This window comes from Podarcis filfolensis (genome assembly GCF_964270895.1).
Source record: "Podarcis filfolensis genome assembly, chromosome: 2".
NCBI lineage: Eukaryota > Metazoa > Chordata > Lepidosauria > Squamata > Lacertidae > Podarcis > Podarcis filfolensis.
Window position 1 is genome coordinate 22,826,755 of NC_139605.1, and position 14,364 is coordinate 22,841,118.

The window sequence follows — 14,364 nt, forward strand, 5'->3', positions numbered from 1 at the left end:
GTGCCCCTTCAGCTGTTCCATTATTGTTTTGTATGGAACAGTAGCAACATCTTCAGGCACAAGGAGAGCCCGGGCGATTTCAAACGTCTCCTCTCCGCAGACGCTGAAGAATATTGCCCTCTTCTTGGCGTCTTCTTCATCGGTGACCCCTTTGGCTTCTAGGAGGAAGGTGAAATGGGAGGCGTACGCTTCCCAGTCTCCAGATGCTGGGTTGAACGGCGAGAAGCTGCTGTCGGTTGCCATTCTGAGTTCCTTGTGTCCCGGAGCTGAAGCCTGGATACACGGTGCGAGGCAGCGGTGCGGCAGGTGGCGGTACTGCGATGCTGTGTGTGGCAGTCAGCTCAGCGGGATCCCATCCTCGTCACCAGTGAAATATACTCAGAGTCGCAAAGTGATTTCATGCTCTTTATTCAGCTCATAGTGGTGAGGAGGAATGAATGAAAGTCCCCTCAAGGTATCTGCTTTATATACATTATTTACACAATGGGCTGCACATGATTGGCTAATTCCGGAATTCTACTGTAAGCCAATCAGGTTGTGGATTCACTTCTATCTGGAGCATGATTGGGTGGTTCCTGCCAACCAATCATACTGCTGCATTGTTCTAGGACCAATCAGACTGCTGCATTCTGAATCCTATTGTTCTAGGACCAATCAGACTGCTGCCTTTTGGATCCTATTGTTCTAGGACCAATCAGACTGCTGCAGTTTGGATCCTATTCAACTCAGTACATAACACCAAGTAAGCCCTACCCTCTGCCTTTGGCTTCCCCTGGACCTTCTTTGTCTTTCCCTGATGACTTGTTCTACTGAGGAAAACAATGGCAGAAAGGTATGTGCCTTTTTAAGGTCAACAAGCTCAAAACCTGCAGGACTGCTTCAAGAAATCTTTCATTTCTCTGTGTCCAGCTTGGATGCTGCCAGCCCAAAACACCAGTTCCTACTCTCTCTCTTTCTTCAATTATCCCTGCAAAGGTTCCCTGATGCTTCCAGACTTCACTCTTGCCCACATCCAGATGGGAAAATTCCTGCAAGTTCCGAATTTCTCACTGCTGCCCTTTTCCAGGACAGGACCCTTGTTCAAACCAGTAAAAACCCAGTCCTAGGATCCAGGCCCTAGCACTCTTTGTGCGATTATCAAGCATTTTCTTTCTCTTTCTTTCTTTCTACCTGGCTGATAACTTGTGGCTTGGGCATTCTAGTGAGTAATTTGAAGCCTTGGTAATTTCCACCAGCTCCCCTTTATCAAATCTTCAGGCTGAAGGGGATGTTGAATATCCAGCAATATTTAGGTAGGTAATGCAAGTTATACACTTTCGAAATATGAAGGCCGGCTAACTGCAGTGAGGCAAAATTTCAAACCGTGGAATAGATAAGGAGGTGCAAACATAACCTTAAAAAATGCAATAATGTTTCTGAACTGCAAAAAAAAGGGTGCTATTTCAAGGATAAAAATCAACAGTAAGAAAAGTTCTGCAGCGTAGCAGATTAAGGTTTCACACACAGCAGAAAAGACAAATGGTGTGAGCAGGCACAATGCAGCTGCGAAGCATCTTTCATATTAATATATAGAGCAAAGAGCCAAAACAAGGGAGAAGGCTCCACGTTGCTTTCCTTTGTTAAAGCTCCTGAGAAGCACTTCACGAGTACATAAGACTCACCTTTCTCGTTTCCATCAGATGGAGGAGGTAGAGAGGGACAGGGCCTGGGGTGCGTGCTGTTCTCCACTATTCTGTGAACCCAAACTAGATCCATTATTTTTATAAGCAACCCCAGTGAGTCGTCCTCTTCTATGCAGAGAACACAGACAGGCCAATGCCCTCTGCAGAAGCTTGCAATTTATGGACAAAACTAAGCATGAAATGCAAGGGGGGGGGCGGGGAACAGATGAGAGGAAGCAATCCCAGCCACCTGGCAAAATTACAGTATATTTCTAAGAGTAAGCAAGATTGGGAGGGGGGGAGCAAGTAAGGGAAACAATTACCTTTGAAAGAAACAATGAATGGATGCACTGCAGAACTTTACTCATCTTCATCTCAGGTGCCAGTGTTTATTAAATTATAAGCTACTAAAAAGCCCCCTTTGAAAATGTCATTTTTTCCCTCTTTGACAGAGAAATAAGAAAAGTAATAAAGACGCATTGGCGATGCACAGCTGTGTAAAAACACAGAATGAATTAAAAGATCCTGTTTACAAGAACTGATGGATGGCCCAGAAGTGAAGGCAATGCCTGAAAATGTCAGAAACCTGATTAAAACGCAGCAGCATTTGATCTTCAGGCTGAACACAGGACTCATATCTTTCATACTCTCCTTACTGCACAGGAGCAAAATCCTGTTAATCCAATTGTTTTGCAGATGAAACAGCATTGGTGCAGTTACCCAGTGTTGCAGTTGGTTTCTAACGAAGCATGATTATGCAACGATGGCTATATGTCTTTAATTCTGTGCCATTCAGCATTATGGTAACAGAGCTGCCCCTAATGTCAATATCCAAGCTACTTTCCCACGGCCAAATTCAGTCATTCAGAAGACAGGGCCTCCAAGCTCATTTGGGGCAAGTGGCCCTTAAAGTATTCTGGATCCAGGTTGTTTCAGGGTTTGAAGACCACTCACAATAACAAAAGGGTGTGTGGCCATGTTCCTATAGGCTGTAGGAAAAATTAATGCAGCAACAAAATCCCAGTACAGTTATGTGTCCAGAACACTGCTTACCTTTGTTTTGGGGTTATAAAAAGGAACAAGCATCATTTATAGATTAAAAAAATACAGAGAGCTCTCAGCATATGGCTCAGCATGTATGCCCCTTTTTCTGGTCCTTAACTCTGATTCCACTAGATGCTATACAACAAAATACCATATTTTTCGCTCTATAGGACGCACCCGACAATAGGACACACCTTGTTTTAGAGGGGGAGAACAAGAAAAAAAAAATCTCCCCCTCCTGGCTTCAGCAAAAGGAACCCGAAGCCTTCGGAGCGCAGAGCAAGTTCCTGCTGCGCTCCAAAGGCTTCAGGCGGCTATCCCTGAAGCCTGGAGAGCGAGAGGGGTCGGTGCGCACTGACCACTCTCGCTCTCCAGGCTTCAGCAAAAGCAACGCGAAGCCTCCAGAACGCAGAGGGAGCGCTCCCTCTGCGCTTCGGAGGCTTTGCGTTGCTATCGCTGAAGCCAAGGACCCTGCATTCGCTCCATAGGACGCACACACATTTCCCCTTCATTTTTGGAGGGGGGAAAGTGCGTCCTATAGAGCGAAAAATACGGTATATACCAAGTCGAAGCAGGTTCCTGAATGAAAAAGGTCTTTAATTCCTTGGTGCATGTTGCCTAAAAGCATGAGGAGAAAGAGAGCTCAATAACAGCGCGCCCATTGTTTGGTCACTAAAAAAGAGCTACCAGTCCATGGCAGTCTCAGCACAGAAAATACATTTCATATTCAGTATCTCTACTCGCCGAGCAGTTTATCATGCCAAAACACAGTGCAATAATTGTAATTTAATAATACAGACTGCAGAACCCAGTAACAGTTGAAAACTAGAGAAAACAAATGAGCTTTCCACTCCAAGCCAGATGTCAAGTTCCTCTGAATCAGGCTGTCTCTAGGCACGCACTGATAATAAATAGAAATGAATGGATATTTTTATTAAGGTATAGTGGGTCAGCCTCAAATGCTGAGGCCCTGAAAATGAGAAACTAGAGAGCATTCAAAAAGTGGACATGGCACATTAATTCACAACAGAGACTGCAGACAACAGAGAAACATCTGCATTTTCAACATATGCAGAATAAGGCAAGCTCTACAGTTTTCAGTGAATCAGCTTGCAAGCTTTCACAGGCGCTGGAAAGGGGTGACCTGACTGCAAAAAGGACTGACTACCTTGTCAACAATGGCTGAGGTCTACAAAATTACTAACTGCGTAGCATTAGCAGCAGGGGACTGTAAACTTAAGATGGAGTGCATTATGCCTGCTCAGGTGCTTGGATAGCCTTACTTATTGATGTATTGAAAAGAATTATATCCTGTCTTTCAGCTTTAGAGATTTCAAATTCAGTTTGCATTCAACTATACAGCGCCTTCACATTTGAGGAAGCTGTTTATTTATACGAGTTTTCTACTTGTATGATTTTTAAACCAGCCGTCATCAAGGACAGGGGTCAGCAAACTTTTTCTGCAGGGGGCCGGTTCACTGTCCGCATGCACACACAGACACACCTTCCCTCCCTCCTTCCCTCAGAGATACCTCCACTCACCACGTTCAGATGGAGCAGGCTGGGCTGGGCTGGACTGGGGAGGGGTGCCCTGCTGGCATTGGGTCTCGGCTTGCACTGAGGGGCCGCAGCCACCCCGCCGGGAAGGGCCCCTACCCTGGGGTGTCCATGATCGTGCTGCTAATGTGCCACTGCCGAGCAGCACAGAGGAGTCCTCCACCTCTTTCTCCTCCTCCTTCCTCCTCACAGGCTCTCTGCTCTCACTTCTTCCCGCCCCTTCTTTTCTCCTCCCGCCCCAATTAGAGCAGCGAGCCTTTGGCCGCCACCTCACGTCAAACCAGCCAATGGAGGGGAGGCCTGGGGTTGCTAAGGCTTCGGATTGGCCAGCGTCGTGGAAGTCTGAGCAACCTCGGAGCATGTCCAGGGGGAAAATCGCAAAAAAATGGCACCTGGGAAAAAAATGGCGATCAAGCCGATCCAAGCGGTGATTGCAGAACCATTCGTGGGCCAGATCCAGAGGGCAACTGGGCCGGATCTGGCCTGCAGTCCGTAGCTTGCCAACCCCTGATCATGGAGATCCCACAGAAGTTTGTACTTGTACACAGTTAAAACATTGATATGCAGAATTAAAACATTAGAATATAAAATTTAAAACCGAACAGAAGTTCAGACTACCAATTTTGGGATGAAGACTCTAACTAGGGAACTCTGTTAGTCCCCAACTCTGCATAGTCTCCAACCTTGATTGCTGCCCACCTAAGAACCTGCTCCCAAGTCCCATGGATACATTCAGATCTGGAAACAACTTGCCCTGTCCTACAGAACAGGGGTGGGAAACTGTGGTCCTTCTGATGTTCTTGGAAGATAATTCCCATTGGCCATGCTAGCTGGCTCTGATGGGAGCAGGAGGACCCATTCACACAACAGATATTTTTGGCAGAGTAAGATTTCTCTAATAATGGTGCGTGAGAATGATGCTTTCATGGAAACCTTAGGCAAACATTCTCAGGAATGGGGTGAAAAAAACAGTAATCTGAAATTAGGTTTGCCTTCCAATGAATATTAGCACCTGTTTCTTATGCCTGATCAATTTTCCCAGCACAGTTCTGAGGTCATCCCATAACAGGGATAACGTCTGAATGGTCAGTGGGTGGGATCCTGTAGCATTTCCCAAGGCTAGGCAGAGATGCATAGGAGTTCTGGATGAGAAGGCTGAACACCTCCCAATTCATGCTTTTCAAATGTTAAAATATTATTTGCCTCCAAAAAAAAGGGGGGGGGAGAATCCCACTTAGAATTAAAAGTAACCCTGTGAATTCAATCACTCTTCTCTTTCGAGAAAAATGCCTCCAAGGAGGCCATTTTTCCTGACCTTTGTATGTTTATGCATCGTCATCCATTAAGTAAAAATAGAACATCATAAATTAAAAATGCAGCATGTCAGAGAAATATTAGTTTTTGAATATTATGCTGTAGACTTGCTATGTGTCTAATTACACTGTAGACACGCTCTGTTTTTCTGAGAAATCATTTCTTCTTTTGTCAAGTTAAGCTATTATCCATTCCAAATCTGATGCCTGGCTGCCAAAGAGTTGGTAGCTTGTATTAAACAATTTCCATTTACTTCACATTAAGTCAGTCACATAAAAAGCTTTGGCTTCCCTCTTTCTGAATACCTTCATGAAAAGCTAAACGTGTCTTCCCCTCTTCCCTCTCTCCCTCCCCGTGCTGAAAACCGATTTAAGGAGAATCTTGACAGATAACACAATGCCAAGTTTTATCACTTTTGAAACTAGTAATGAAATGTCATTGGAAACGCCTCATTAAAAATGTGAAATATACTTTGCATCTTCCCAGTTGGGAGTCAATAACCACGCTGTGAAAGGCACTTTTGAAGATGTATAATATATCCAGTTTAAGTCACATTTCTGAATAAAACACAGGTGCTGAACAAGCTTGTGGATGGCAACCGTATTTTATCTTTACACCATAGTCAAGAACTGATTTAACTACTTAAGAATTCAGCTAATGGCATTAATTTGCTAACTGGATACATTATTTGTTTGAGTAGGGGAAATATTTTTCCTGCACACCCCACTCTTCCAAACACACTTTAAGGTGCATTATTAAAACAATTCCAAGTCTAGCTTAGAGGCCATTATCGTTCCAGCTACATATTTAAACAAATAAATAGAAGACTACACAGAAATACAGCAAACACCACAAACAGCTCCCATCTGTTTTTCTAAGAGCTGCTATGTTAGTCCCTGGGTTACCCTGAAAATGTCTTGATGAGTTTTAATGCAATGCAACCCCAATAACATGGGCATAGCCAGGGTTTATGTTAGTGGGAGGCAGAACTGAACTATCTGCAATGGGACTGGTCAGTTAGTTATTTTTATTTTTTTAGGGGGCAGCTGCCTCCCTGCCCACACCTAATCATATTGCTACAAGGCTGACCATGGTATTCTACGGATCCAGCACAGAGTTAAGAGGTTTGTTCTCAGCTCCTGAGCAGCAAAGTATGGTAGAGATCGGAAGCAGAAGAATGGACTGATCCACTTCAGATTTCAGGGGGAGTGTTATATATGGGTTTTTTTGTTTTTTAAATAAATAAATATTGGCCTACATGAAAGCTCCCTGCAAACAGTAAAGTATCACAATAAGAAATGAGCTGTACTAAAAACAGTTCTCCTTAGCGTGCAATTTTCACTTGCGGATAGTTTGGGGGGGTTAACATGGGAAAGCATTCTAAAAGCTGGTGTCCCTACCCGCAGTTTGAAATGGTACTGTCCACTTTAACCCCTTCAGGATTCTTGCCAACTCATTTTGCTGCACCTTTAGACCAGGCCTTACATTACCATTGTGGGATGGAAACTGGTTTTTCCAGGGTGAGATAGCAGGATGTGGTGGAAAGTATCTGTTTACTGGGACTACGTGGGTAAATGCAAATGCCTGGGGCTTTTGTACTCCACCACTGCCCAGGCAAGGAAAAGAATGATGGACTTTTTCCAATCTGCAATTCAACTTATTTCTGTATCAGTTTGCATCCAGAGAGAGAAAGAATACACAAAAATCTGTTTTCATTTTCATGCGCATTTCGGCTAATATACACATTTTTGAAAACAGTTGTGCCTAAGGTACTTTTTTTTTACAGTCCCCCCCAATATAATGCATTTTATGTGTTATTTTTATTTACATCCACTGTGTATGCACATTTTCTCCTAATGTCTGTACACATTTTTTGGCTGGCATTGAAAAATTCAGAGGAGCATGAATTTTGAAAAGCAGTTGTGTTTCAGCCTCATCCCTGTTGGTTGACTGCTGTTATGGGTTGCTTCGCCAAGAACTGGAGGATTACATTTTAAGAAAAACAACATTACATTATTCACAATACCTCCAAGGGCATAGAGATTTGGTACATTTCCTCCATGCTAGGGATTTGACCTCTCACCTCCCTAGCATTTGCAAGGATGAGTTCAAAGGTCACCCACATCAGCTGGAGAGAGAGCTTTTCATCAGCAGTTGCATTAACTAACTAATTTGACATTAACTAATTAATCTGCAGACCAGAGAGGGGGAAATGGTACCAGGAAATTATTCGTTTGGAGGTTGAATTAATTAAAACTACTACAGTAGTGACAGGGTTTAAGCTCACATTTCTCACAAGAGCATGGAACAGCTCACAGCTGTAGCAAGGCAAGAGAGACTGTTTCTTCACAGGGAGCAGAATTAATCTGTGTCACTCCTATAAGGACATGAACTTATTCAACTGCGCTGACATTAAAACATGGTCGCAGCTGCAGCAAATCTATACAAGCAAGCAAAATCTGCCATTTGATTTAGTGGGTTTGCACGTGTCCTCCATTTACAGGACACTGACTTAACTTACAAATTTGTATTGGAAATACAGAGTAGGTTGGTAAATATTCCTGAGGTGGGTAAGTATCATTTCCAAGCATATACAGTCATACCTTGGGTTACAGACGCTACAGGTTGCATTTTTTCGGGTTACGGACCAGCCGAAACCTGGAAGTACCGTAATGGGTTACTTCTGGGTTTCAGCAGTCGTGCATGTGCAGAAGTGCTAAATCACACTTTGCGCATGCGCAGAAGCGCAGAATCGCAACCCACGCATGCACAGACGCGCCGCTGAGGGTTGCGAACGTGCATCCCGCACAGATGACGTTCACAACCCGAACATCCACTGTAGTCATAAAAAACCTTTACATGTTGGAATATAGTCCAGCGGCGCCAGGTTTATGGGGTGAAGGGAGTTTCAGCTCCCCCAATGTTTTTGGCAGGGGGCACTGCCCCCCCCCAATACTGATATGGCTGCCACCCCCTTCCACCACCAGGCACCATCCACGTGTCCCAGACTCTGCCTGGCAGCCAAGGAATCAGAAAGCGGCTGGGACAAACACGGGCAATCTTTGCTTCACTTGTCCCAGTTGCAGCCTGGCTCCCAAGCTAAGGCTGGGATGAACAAACGCAGATGTCAGGGACTGGGCAGAGGAGGAATGGTGGAGACTGCCTCCCCATCCTGACACTTCCAGGGAGGAGGAAGAGGAAGACAATATACGTAGATTTGCAACGGGTTTGAGGGAGGTCACAGGTCAGAGGCAGGTAAGGTGAAAAGTTGGGAAATCGTGGGAGAGCCAGAACAGCTGGCTGACATGTTGTCATCAGAAAGTATTCGAGACCCTCCATTTCCCAGAACCCGATGAGCCTTAAAAGTAGGAGAGCAAAGAGCTCCAGTACTTCCCACTCTGTGGAGTCAAAACATATACCATCATGTGAAAGACAACAATCCCATGACTGCAATCATGGAGCAGGAATTCTAACAGAATTCTGTACCGTGGTACAGTAGCTGGTCACCTGGAACCACAAAAACCAAACCAGCTACATATCACAGAGGCCTATAGCTGAATTAGGATGGGAAATGCCATGGGGAGGACCATGGCACTATTAGCACTCAGGTCAAAGCTATGCCTTACTGTCATGCCATGAGCATAAGGGAAGGAGACCCCCAAGGTGATGAATGGATATTTTAGTTCCATCTGTGTGCACTGAGAACAAATTAGAATGGATCCCAAACGTAACCTAGCTATAAAGTAACAACTCGATACAGGGAAACCTCAGGGGAGAAGGGAATAAACTACTAGGATGCTGAGGAACAGAACTCTAATCATTAGAAAATTATGAACTGGCATATAACTATATTCAGGGTCACAGCTAAATTAAAGTATTGATTTAGATCAAGATTTCCCCTCCCCCTCTCCTTGCTAATGCTTCCAGAATTTTTTTTTTAAAATAACATCTGTATGTTATAATTTACGGTGAAGATCAATTCTGTTATCAATTGACCCTGCTTAGAAATCTGCACAATCTTAAATTAACTAACTTGAGATGTTTGAAATGGATAGAAAGTATTCATTCCCCCCTAAGATAATCTCATTTTAAACCACAGATATATATATATATATATATATATATATATATATATATATATATATATATGGGTACTACGTATGCCACCCTTCAAAATAACACAGCGAGGAAAGTCCCATGTTGTGCCAAATGAGTAATGTCAGACCTGGGTCTGCTTACCTACTAAAATTTATTGAGATCTCTAAAGAAATCAATGACTTAACCAAAAACCAGTAAATAAAGTGTAGTATAATCAAAGCCTGGGGGATTAAGGTAATGAATCTTCAATTATTAAATCTATACTCTTTAATTACAGGTAGCATCTCTCCCTTTTCACAAGCCATCTCTAAATCTGTCTTAACACCATATTTTTAACATTCCTGGAAGCCTTAGGAACGTAAGATCAAAGGGACATCTCAGATTCTAAGATTTTCTGTTTGTAGCTGCAGCCAGATTGATGCCTTTGTAATTTTACAAGCAGGGCACAAAAGAATCAGCACCAGACCTATATAGATAATGGGGAAGCCTATTAGTAACCTTTACTGCACAGGCGGAAGTATCTATTCATTTCTACCCTCTCCTTTGGTTAAACCACTGACTTTTTTTTCCTTTTTTTTTTGCAAATCATCTTTACAGTATTGGTTTCTTTTAATTTACATTCATAGAATCACATTATAACATCTCAGTTCTCCTATGGCTAAACGTGTCTTTCAAAATAATAAAAGGGGGGGAAAACAAAAATTCGTGCTTAATCGCTTCATTCATTCGTACTCCTTTTATACTTGACTTCCCTCCCCTTCTTACTTAGGTCCTCAGTTTTACTTATTTGAATGCCTCTCTTAACGCGTTAAAACTTTTCCTGTTTTTCCACTATATTTTAGTATTTTTTTCTTACAGAAGCTATTCCAAACCAGCCAAAATTTCAATTTCCCCATAACAGTCTTTCAAATATTGTTTGAATATGTTCCAATCTTTTTAAAATTTTTGTTTTGTTTGATCGCCCAGTCAACTTGTCCATCTCCGCATACTCCATTAATTTGGTCAACCAATCTTTTTTGGTCGGTAAACATTCCCTTTTCTAGTTCTGTGCAATCACAACTCTTGCTGCGGTGGTGGCGTACATGAATACTTTCTTTAAATCTTTTGGAATCTCATTTCCCACAATCCCCAATAGGAATGCTTCTGGTTGGGGGGGGGGAATTAAACCACTGACTAATCCTAAAGAGGACCCGTTCTCTTATCATATGACTGCTAAGTTTATTCCAGAGACTTAGGTGATTTAATTTGCATGCAGCATTCTGAAAATCCAAAATCTTAACCATTTTTTCCTTTTTAATTTTGATGCACACTGCTCAGAAACTTCAGTCATTAAGAAGCATATAAATAGATTAAATAAATAAATATGCAATGGCTGTGTTCCCATTAAACAAGTAGCCTTGTTTTATTCAGCTCAAATTCTCCCTCCTCTCCTCTCACATTGCTAGGTCAATGTTGGAAGTTTTCCCTTTCGGTTTCCTGCTTTGTCTGAACCTCGGATTGTGGTTTTACACTAACTATGGCCAATTTCACAGCCAGCCAACTTCAAACAATGGCCATAGTTAAACTGCATTACCTAATTCAGACAAAATAAGAAGCCACAGTTTGCTAAAAACTGAAAGCAAACCTTCTGAATTCTTCCTCCCAGCTGTTTGAGATGAAGAGAAGGAAAGGGGAGCCCACAATCGTGTGGCTCACCATGGTTCTTCTAGACCATAGTTTATTGTTGCATATATGCACATATGTGCATATAACCATTGTCTACTGAATTATCTTTGTTTGTTTGTTCAAACTCTCAAAGAATTCTTAAAAGTTAGTGAAGCACGACTTCCATTACTTTTATTATTTAATTTGTTATTTATACAATTCCCATTTTAAAAAATGAAACATGTAAAACAGTTCTGGTGGCAGCACAGACCCTGCAAACAAATTCTCCTAACGGAAGTGCAGATTTCTAAGTCTGCTAAAATTGTACGCACATTTGAATAAATGCAATTAACCTTTTATTTTGTTGCCATAAACAGGATGGATGGCTTTCCACCAAGCAGCCAGCCCTCAAGGAACACAATGATTTTGAATAATTGTTTTTAAAAATCCGTACAGCTTCATTCTGCTGTATACAGAATCCCTGAGAGATCATCTCATCACCTCCATGTTCTAAGATGACCTTTAAGATAGACACAGGATAAATACGCCACCTTCGCACCAAATCAAGTCTGCGAGGGTGCGCAGACAGTAGGACTGTGCAAACATGCCTCAATCCATTTTGAGATTAATTCACACTTTCATCCAGTGTTTTCTGTTCAGCTGCAGCTGGTTTATTTTGCTGCTGCGGAGATACACTTCTTTCTTTATGTATATCATAGCAAACTGACTTCCAATGTTGACGGATACGGTAGATTAATTAGTTTACCATTACCCATCTTCAGGAGGTAGAGGTTGTAAGTCCAATATAGAAATAAATAAAACCCAGGGCATATTCATGCCGTCAGGCACTATGACAACAGAATACCGGACTAAATTAAGTTTTGGCTTTATCCAGCAGAGCTCTCCTTATGTTCTTATGGTGATCATTTGCACTTGGTACATAGTTTCCTTAACTATTTTCCAGTTATTGTTTCAAAGGTTGTTGTTTTTTGTTTTTTAAGTCTGACTAGTGTGGTTAACATATAATTTCACTCTGTTCCTATTGAGCCCGAATACTGTATTTTCCCATTAGACCACAATCAATCCAGGCTGTAATTATCTCCATACACAACAGTTGAAGGGTATGGGGTTTCTTTTCCAAGAATTCATTGTTTTGTGATGTTGACACATAGTTGCAATTTCCAGTAAGGCCTGCATTATATCAAAATGGCTGCACTAGCCTGTCCAGCTGTGGTTGATGGAAATTACTGCAGGGCAACAGTGGTATCTGAGAAAAAGCAACGGGAGCATCATTATAGTGGTCCATTTAGCAGGGTCAGGGATGCAATATCAGTATAAGTCTCTGAATGTGAAGACTCTCAGTGAATTGGATCTCCTAAGGGGAAGTCTGGAAGACCTATGATATGAGCCATTTTGGCAAAGCTCTGCAGATCAGGAAATATCAGAGATCAATATTTTATGCTAAATCATCTCTTAGGTGAAGTGATCTACATGCTCACTGACATTTTCTACATACTAATATAACCTCATATCAACTAGATTATTAGTTAAGCATCTAAGCCCTTTCCCACAAGGAGTATAGCATACAGTGGTACCTCGGGTTACATACGCTTCAGGTTACAGACTTCACTAACCCAGAAATAGTACCTCGGATTAAGAACTTTGCTTCAGGATGAGAACAGAAATCGTGCTCCGGTGGCACGGCAGCAGCAGGAGGCCCCATTAGCTAAAATGGTGCTTCGGGTTAAGAACAGTTTCAAGTTAAGAATGGACCTCTGGAACGAATTAAGTACTTAACCCGAGGTACCACTGTATAGCAAACTAGGCATTTTGCCCCCCTCATATCTCTGCCTGCAGCCATTACATTCATTCTTTTAGCATATTTATTTATTATTTATAAAATGTGTTTGCAAGCCTTCTGCAGAGCCACGCCCTCACAAAACAACATGCATAGAAAGGAAGATACAAGTTACATTAGGTAGATTGGATAGGTGTACAATTGCCAAGAGAAAACTGCTGTGAATCACATAAGGCATTAACACTCTTTAGGAAAGGCAAGAGTAAAGGCTTTCAAGGTGCTCTTAAAAGCCAATATATAAGGGAGGCCCAAACACAAGTCATTTGGAAAGGAGTTCCACAACCATGGGGCCACTAGCAAGAAGGCCCTGTATCTCATGCACACCAACCTTATCAATGAACATGCAAATTAGATGTCCAGGGCAGGCACCTCACCTTGGACTTCTAATCTGTTGTGAGGCAGTAGGTTTGCAATCTGGTAAGAGTGCACCTGTTGCTTGGCCCTATTTAAAAATAAGCCAAATACTTAAAATGCCCTAAGTCTCCAGCGATTTCTCTTTCAAAGGAAAGCAAAACCCAGTTGGTGATGTCCCTGAAATTTCCCCTACATGGAACAATATTAGTACACAGACACCCTCCCACGCTCACCAACGACATCCCCTCCAGGCAGGAGATGGTGGGGGGAGACCTGCCTACTTAAGCCCATCTTCTGGAAACATCTCCAGTTAGTATCTTCTGTGATAACCAGTCACCTGTACCAGTCACCACTGTGGTGTTGTGGTTAAGAGCGGTAGACTCATAATCTGGGGAACTGGGTTCGCGTCTCTGCTCCTCCACATGCATCTGCTAGGTGACCTTGGGCTAGTCACACTTCTCTGAAGTCTCTCAGCCCCACTCACCTCACAGAGTGTTTGTTGTGGGGGAGGAAGGGAAAGGAGAATGTTAGCCGCTTGGAGACTCCTTCAGGTAGTGATAAAATGGGATATCAAATTCAAACTCTTCTTCTTCTTCTTACTCAATCAAAGAAATACTTTGATTGAATCATTGGTTGACATGGCTTGACCACATAAGAAGTCTCTACAGAATCCCATCTTACAAACACAAACTAATAATAATAATAATAATAATAATAATAATAACAATAATTTATTTATACCCTGTCCCAGCCACTCTGGGTGATTCCCAAAAGAATATTAAAAACACAATAAAACATCAAACATTAAAAACTTCCCTAAACAGGGCTGCCTTC

At 42.4% G+C, this 14,364-nt stretch overlaps 1 protein-coding gene across 3 annotated transcripts in view; it reads right to left on the reverse strand.

The window, feature by feature from the left end:
• The window catches only part of FHIT (fragile histidine triad diadenosine triphosphatase), a 1,042,494-nt gene that overhangs the window by 850,082 nt on the left and 178,048 nt on the right, over positions 1-14,364 (reverse strand). The gene's annotated exons all lie outside the window — the stretch shown is intronic.